General features: G+C 50.8%; 1 protein-coding gene across 1 annotated transcript in view; it reads right to left on the minus strand.

Annotated features, from left to right (window-relative positions):
• SMAD2 (SMAD family member 2) overlaps window positions 1–5,677 on the minus strand; it is a 78,480-nt gene extending 72,803 nt beyond the window's left edge. The window contains exon 1 of the mRNA XM_040984980.1: window positions 5,577–5,677. The gene's annotated coding sequence lies outside the window, so the exon portion shown is untranslated. The remainder of the gene's footprint in view (window positions 1–5,576) is intronic.
• Between the last annotated feature and the right edge of the window lie 815 nt (window positions 5,678–6,492).

The raw sequence follows: 6,492 nt of genomic DNA on the forward strand, positions 1-6,492 counted from the left end.
AAAAAATCCCAGCACTATCTGGAGAATTAATGACAATTTCAAAGCAAATTCAAATGTTAATGAGAATGAATCACTTTAGGCCACCTGATTACCAACCATCTATCCTACCAAAGTGGTCTGGCGGTTAAAAATGCAGGTAAGGAAAGACGAGTCACTCATGCTCTATGAAGTCACATCACAGAATCACCTAAATGGTTCCAGCTACCTGTTTAAGTCAGAGCCGGTGTCTAAATCCACCTGCTGCACCAAAATTATATTCTCCATAATTAAAACTGCTGAATCAAAGCTGGGAGCTATCTTAGAGATGTAAATTCAAAATCAGTACTGAAAACAATTACACCAATCTGAAAAATGATCCAAGTGAATTAATAAAAAGTAACCCTCTGCATTTTTAAAAAGATTCATTTTTATTGGAAAGGCAGATAAGACTTCCGGGTCTCGCACGCCAGTGAAGGGTCCCAAGGCTTTGGGCCATCCTTGACTGCTTTCCCAGGCCACAAGCAGGGAGATGGATCGGAAGTGAAGCAATTAATTAAGACATGAACTGGCACCCACAGTGAACACTGGCACTGGAAGGCAGAGAATCAGCCCGCTGAGTCACTGTGTAGGTCCCTAGGAAGGAGGATCTTAACAAATTATCAAAGCTAATAATAGATAGATATCATATGCAAAAAGCAAGCTGCCTTCAAAAATGAAATTGGCTAACTGTCTATACTTGCTCAATCCTAAAAATCTAACATATTCTTATCTCAAAGGCCTAAGTGAAGTTTTACATGACATTCCTGCACAACAGCAAAAAAACTGACACTACAGAGAAGGTGTAACATAAGGCGCTATACCACTAAGACCCCAGCCCTTCATCACTTCTGGCTAATGCAAAGGCTGTTCAACCAGGAATTGTGGCTCTCTAAATGGCAAACAAATCAAAGTTATCTAGGTCAAGACAGGTATGTGGGTCTTTCACCAAGTCCCTTTAGGAACATCTGTCAATCATCTTGAAAGGCAATCTAAAGTATATTACATAGAATAGCTTAAGTCATGTTTGGGAGGATCTAAGAATTTGCTAACTGATTAATATTCATGACTAGGTTTTCAAGTCTGATCCTGCACTCAGGGCCCCGGACATTCCGGTCAGGCTCTGCAGATCACCTCTCTTATCCTCACAAGGCTGGGATCTGTTTCTCCTTACAACAGACAGTTGGCTAACAGTCCCGGTACTCCTTCCCACCTTCCTCTGCCCCCCTCCACTACCCATAATCTGCTTGTTTCTAATCTCCTACGGGTTTAGAAGCCTGATAACTTGGCTTGTTAGAAACATTTTAAATACATGCCAACAGGTTCTGATTAAGGTTCTCAAAAGCTTTCCTTTGCTCTGAGATAGGGACTTGAACAATGTGGCTACCCCAGGTCTTTGTTCTTTAATGGCTGTTTCTTCAGGATAACAGTATAGGCAAATCTTGTGGATTAGAAAGAGCCCAGAAGAGTTAAACTCACAACCAGGAGAGAGAAAAGTACCTTCACGTCTCGCCAGTGGAAATCATTTAATTCCTACAAGAATTCTAACAGGCAGAACTTACTGCACCCATTTTCAATCAAAAAATAAGGCTCCAGAGTGAAGCAATTTACCTAATAATGTAACTGAAAAACCAAGCGTCAACCTGGAGCTCTGAGTCCAAAACCCAAGGCCTTTCCTTTACAAGACTGCTACCCAACCTTGATTCTCAGTTTTACACTTCAGCCCTAATTCTTTCAACAAACCCTGACTCAGGTCTTTTTTTTTCCCCCTGATTAAGTTTCTGCAACTATAAGACAAAAGGTCAATCAAACTGCTCTACATGGCTATCTCCATTCAACAAGAAACCTAATTGTCAAAAATCAGCCATCCTTCACTTTTCAGACTGCAAAAACATTAACTGGATCCCTCCCTGCACTCGCGCGCACGGCGCACACACAGTGATTGTTCCAGTGACACTTTACATCCTGTCCAAACAGCAAGCGTGGTGAGCATACTTTAGAAGCCAGCTCACTAACCTACGTACTGCAAGTGTTCCCACACTTAGTATGCTAACTAACGATACCTTACTCTAAAGACGGGAAATGGAGCAGGCGATATGAAAGGTTTCCACTTCCCTAACTTCACTAAGGAGCAGGAGTAGGCTTACTGGCTGTCAAGACACTTTACTGCCTAGACCAGGGCCTGAGACACTGAAAAACAACAAAACTAGTTAATACACACTATTTGTCCGATAAATGTGAATTGTCTAAGTAATGTATAACCTCTTCTGATCCAGTTTTGAGCTCCTTACAATTTACATTTTAAAATATCAATTTGAAAGGCAGAAAGACACACACACACACACACACACACACACACACGTAGAGTTCATTCCCCAACTGGCCATGGCTGAGCCAGGCCAAAGCCAGGAGCTTGGACCTCCACCTGAGTCTCCCACGAGGGCAGCAGGGACCGGAGCACTTCCACCATCATCTGCTGCCTTCCCATGAGCAAGACCAAGGAGTTGGGTTGGAAGCAAAGCAGCTAGGACTCGAACTGGCACTTTAATATAGGATGGCCACTATATTTTGCATTTTCTGACAACCCTTGTAATGTGTAAACAAGCTTACTCTTACAGAAATTGAGGGTCTAAAACTGGCTCCTCTACTCCCACAAGACAAAGAATCTAAAAGTCATGTCCCTCTCAGGCTCTAAAAACACCTCCTCTCCAAAATATGAATGAGCCTCTCCATCTGCCAGAATGCACTAAACGCAACTTTTATTTACACCACAAGAAAGCCCTATTTAAAAAAAAAAATACCTGGGCCCGGCGCGGTGGCGCAAGTGGTTAAAGGTCCTCACCTTGCACGCCTGGGATCCCATATGGGCGCCGGTTCTAATCCCGGCAGCCCCGCTTCCCTTCCAGCTCCCTGCCTGTGGCCTGGGAAAGCAGTCGAGGACGGCCCAAAGCTTTGGGAACCTGCACCCGCGCTGAAGACCCGGAAGAGGCTCCTGGCTTCGGATCGGCATAGTATCGGCCCGAGGCGCTCACTTGGGGAGTGAATCATCGGACGGAAGATCTTCCTCTCTGTCTCTCCTCTCTGTATATCCGCCTTTCCAATGAAAAAATAATAAAAATAAATCTTTAAAAAAAAAAATACCACAAAATGAAGTTTTGGGCATCCTGAACACAATCAAGTATAAACAAACACAGGAAAAATTTTTTAGAAACCTAAAAGTAAAAACTGACAATACGTGCAAAACAGAAATTCAACAGGTCTCTGACCCGCAGTATCTGAAGCCAAACAGTGTTTCAAATTGTCTTTCCCGCATTTCCCCCAATGTGAACCAGTGAGATTCTAACATGCTTCTAGTACTTAAAACATGAAAATGCAAACCACGCAAAGGGGGCCTCTTGCCCTGCTGAAGTAGAAATGGATCTCTTTCTACTAAACAGAATTTCTGCTTAAACACAAAATCCCCATCTGCCTTTCCCAATATTCCCACTTTGGAGTTAAAACAGATGCATACTAGGCCTGACCAACCACAAACAGGAAATCACCCTGCTCAATTTCTTGTATCACCATTATTTAATTACAGATAGTGTACAGAATTAACCTTTTACGGCTAAATACTGGCCAGTACAACCTTAAAAAAAACCCAAAATTTTGGACACCTAAAATTCAAAATCACACTGCAAGGTTAATGTATAAGAATCAACCTACCACACTAACAATGATTTCTTACTAAAGCACTCCTAGGAATGGATGCCCCATCCTCATTACATTAACTAAACGCAACCAACACACTTGGTTAAACACAACAGATTTCAATAGTAACAGGGCAAGTGGACACTCTGTTGAGCAATGTTCAAGGCCATTGACTATTTGTATTTACCACTACAGCTAAGTTTATGTCAAAAACTGAGAAACCTGGAAAACAAAACCTTCTGTTCCTTTTCAGAATTTAATATAAACGTTTGCCAAATGACCTTCTAGTGAAGGAAATTCTCTAAACATCCTGTAGGGGTTTTAAGGCAAATGAAGAAACCCTCCACTACCATACTCTGATAAAGCACATTTCACATGATTCCTTCCATCTGTGTTACATTTGCCTACCTCATGTAGGAAGCAGTTCACCGCTCATTAACTTTCTTACACTTCTCCCTCACAGGGAAACTTTCAAAACTGAGGCTGAAAGTAAAACAACCAGTGTATTTCCTGCACAGGTAACAGCATATTTATTCCACCATGCTCAAGAAAAGCATCCTTAGTAGCAGTACAGGTACAATTCACATGGAATTAGACAAAAGAACATGACCAAAGAAAACTTCATTTGGAGATTCATTCACGTATCAGGAACCGTTCTTGAAAAAGAATTACTCCCAGGAAGTTTACCGGTTCGGTTAATACTTTACATATGACATTTCAAAATATCAAGTTTAGGTATCCCAACAGTAACGAACAAGAAGTGACTTGGAAATGCTGCTTCCCAATTCATTCCATCTAGAGGTTAAAACAAAACAAAAAGGGGAGGGGGCGGTTTGTAAACGACAAACTGGTAAGGTCCAAAAGCAGCAGAAAACAAAATAAAACAAAAAACCTAAATAATGTTTTGCTCTTCCTCTGCAGCGAACGAAAGTTTATGAAAAAGACAAAAAGTGCCAACCCACGAGTAGACGGTTCCACTGAAGACAAGGATTCTCGCTACGATTACGAACACCAAGTTTGCGATCCACAGATTCGATTAGCGTGGCGACCGAGACGAGCGGGCTAGCTCCGAGAGCAACTCTGCCAGGCGAGCGGGACGAGAGCACACTCACACTCACCGCCCCCTCCACAGCCCAGAACTACGACGTTTAACAAAGGTTGCAGCACCAGAAAACAAAAAGTGGAAGCCAAGTACCACCCGCTGCCCGCACGCTCCCAACTCCTGCAACTAGAGCTCCGGCCGCGGGCTGTGGCAATCAGAGCTACAAACTACCCAGCGCGGCTGCCTCCGGGCGCAGAGCACCGCCGCCTGCCCACCCTCCGGGCGGCTCGCCACACGCAGCCCCTTCCCTCGCGGCCCACCCGCGGCAGGCGCGCCCACGACCCCGACCTCGCCCCACCCCAGCCCCCCACCCGGCCTCGGGGACCATGTGACCCCCCGCCAGCCGCCGCCATACACAAGCACACCCCTCGCCCGAGGCCCGCGGCGCCCGGGCTTCACCTGCGCCGAAGCACCAGGTCCCGCCCCGTCCGAGCCAGGGGGCCCGGGACCTTTTGTTCCCTTCCTCTTCCCGAAGGGATGGAGGGGGGCTGGAAGGGGGAAACGGGACGAGGGAGGCGGAACTGAAAACACTCCGGACGCCGTCCCCGCGCCCCGCCCCCAGGCCCGTGCCCGGCCGGCCGCTCCGGCTCCCGTGCAGGGTGGGGGCCCGGCCGCCGCCACCGCCGCCGCCACCGCCGCCCGCGGGCAGGAGGGGGTGGGGACGCGCGCGCCCCGCCGCTGCCCCTCCTCCCCTCCTCCGGCGCCCGCACGGCCGTGCCCGCCGCCACCGGCCCACCTCCGCTTCCGCCCTCGGCCGCCGCGCACCCACCTCCGGGCGGCTCGCTCGGCGCTCGCGGGCTGCAGGCTGGCGAGCTGCTCCTCCGCCGCCGCCGCGGCCGCGCGGGTAGACCCGCCTCCTACCCCGGGCCGCGAGCCCCGCCGATTCGCCGGGGCTGGCACCCTGCCTCCCGCTGATTGGCGCCCCCAGCCGCTCGTTAGGGCGCGAGGCACGCCGGCCGAGCGCCGCGCAGGGCGCGCACGGAAGACGGAGGGAGCGGAGGAGGGAAGGAAGGAGGCCGAGCGCCCCGCGGGAAGGGCCGGGGGGCGCGCGCGGGACTCGGGGAGTCGCTCCGGCCGCCGCCTCCCACCTCCCCTCGCCTTCGGCCCGCCCCGCCTTCCCGGCCAGACCGGCGGCGCGCGCGGCCAATCAGCGCGCGGGGAGCTCGGGGTGTGAGCCGCGCGTCGGGGGCCTCGAATCGGAAGGGAGACGTCGCTCGCTGATTGGTCCCGCCTCCCCCGTCGAGCGTGAGGCGAGGCGAGGCGAGGCTCGGCCGGGAGGGGTGGGACGGCCTGGGGTTTCGTTCGAGTTAGTGGTCGGCGCGCTCCTACAAGGGTTCACGGGCGGGAAGGGAAAGGGGGAGAGCCCGTACCCCACCGCGTGGGCCGACGAGCCCCGGCGACCACTTGGCCCAGGCCCTTCCGTGGCCCGTCGCCAGCGCCACTGGGTAGGGTTCTGTGGCTGGCAGGGCGGTGGGAGTCCCGCCGGCCAGTTCACCCTCCGTCCCGAACCGGGAGTTTACACGTGCTCGAGTGCCGGGAGGCCGCCAGCCTGCCCGGAGGATGGGAGGGCCCCGCCGCGGCCAGGAAGAGGCTGGCGGAGAAGCCCGGGTACCAGGCCGGCAGCTGGCCGCGCCCATATGCAAATGAGCGGGCTGTGGGCGGGACCTCCGTGCTGGTGAACCCGG

Source organism: Ochotona curzoniae, unplaced genomic scaffold, assembly GCF_017591425.1.
Source record: "Ochotona curzoniae isolate NIBS_2020 unplaced genomic scaffold, NIBS_Ocur_1.0 contig_43, whole genome shotgun sequence".
Taxonomy (NCBI): domain Eukaryota; kingdom Metazoa; phylum Chordata; class Mammalia; order Lagomorpha; family Ochotonidae; genus Ochotona; species Ochotona curzoniae.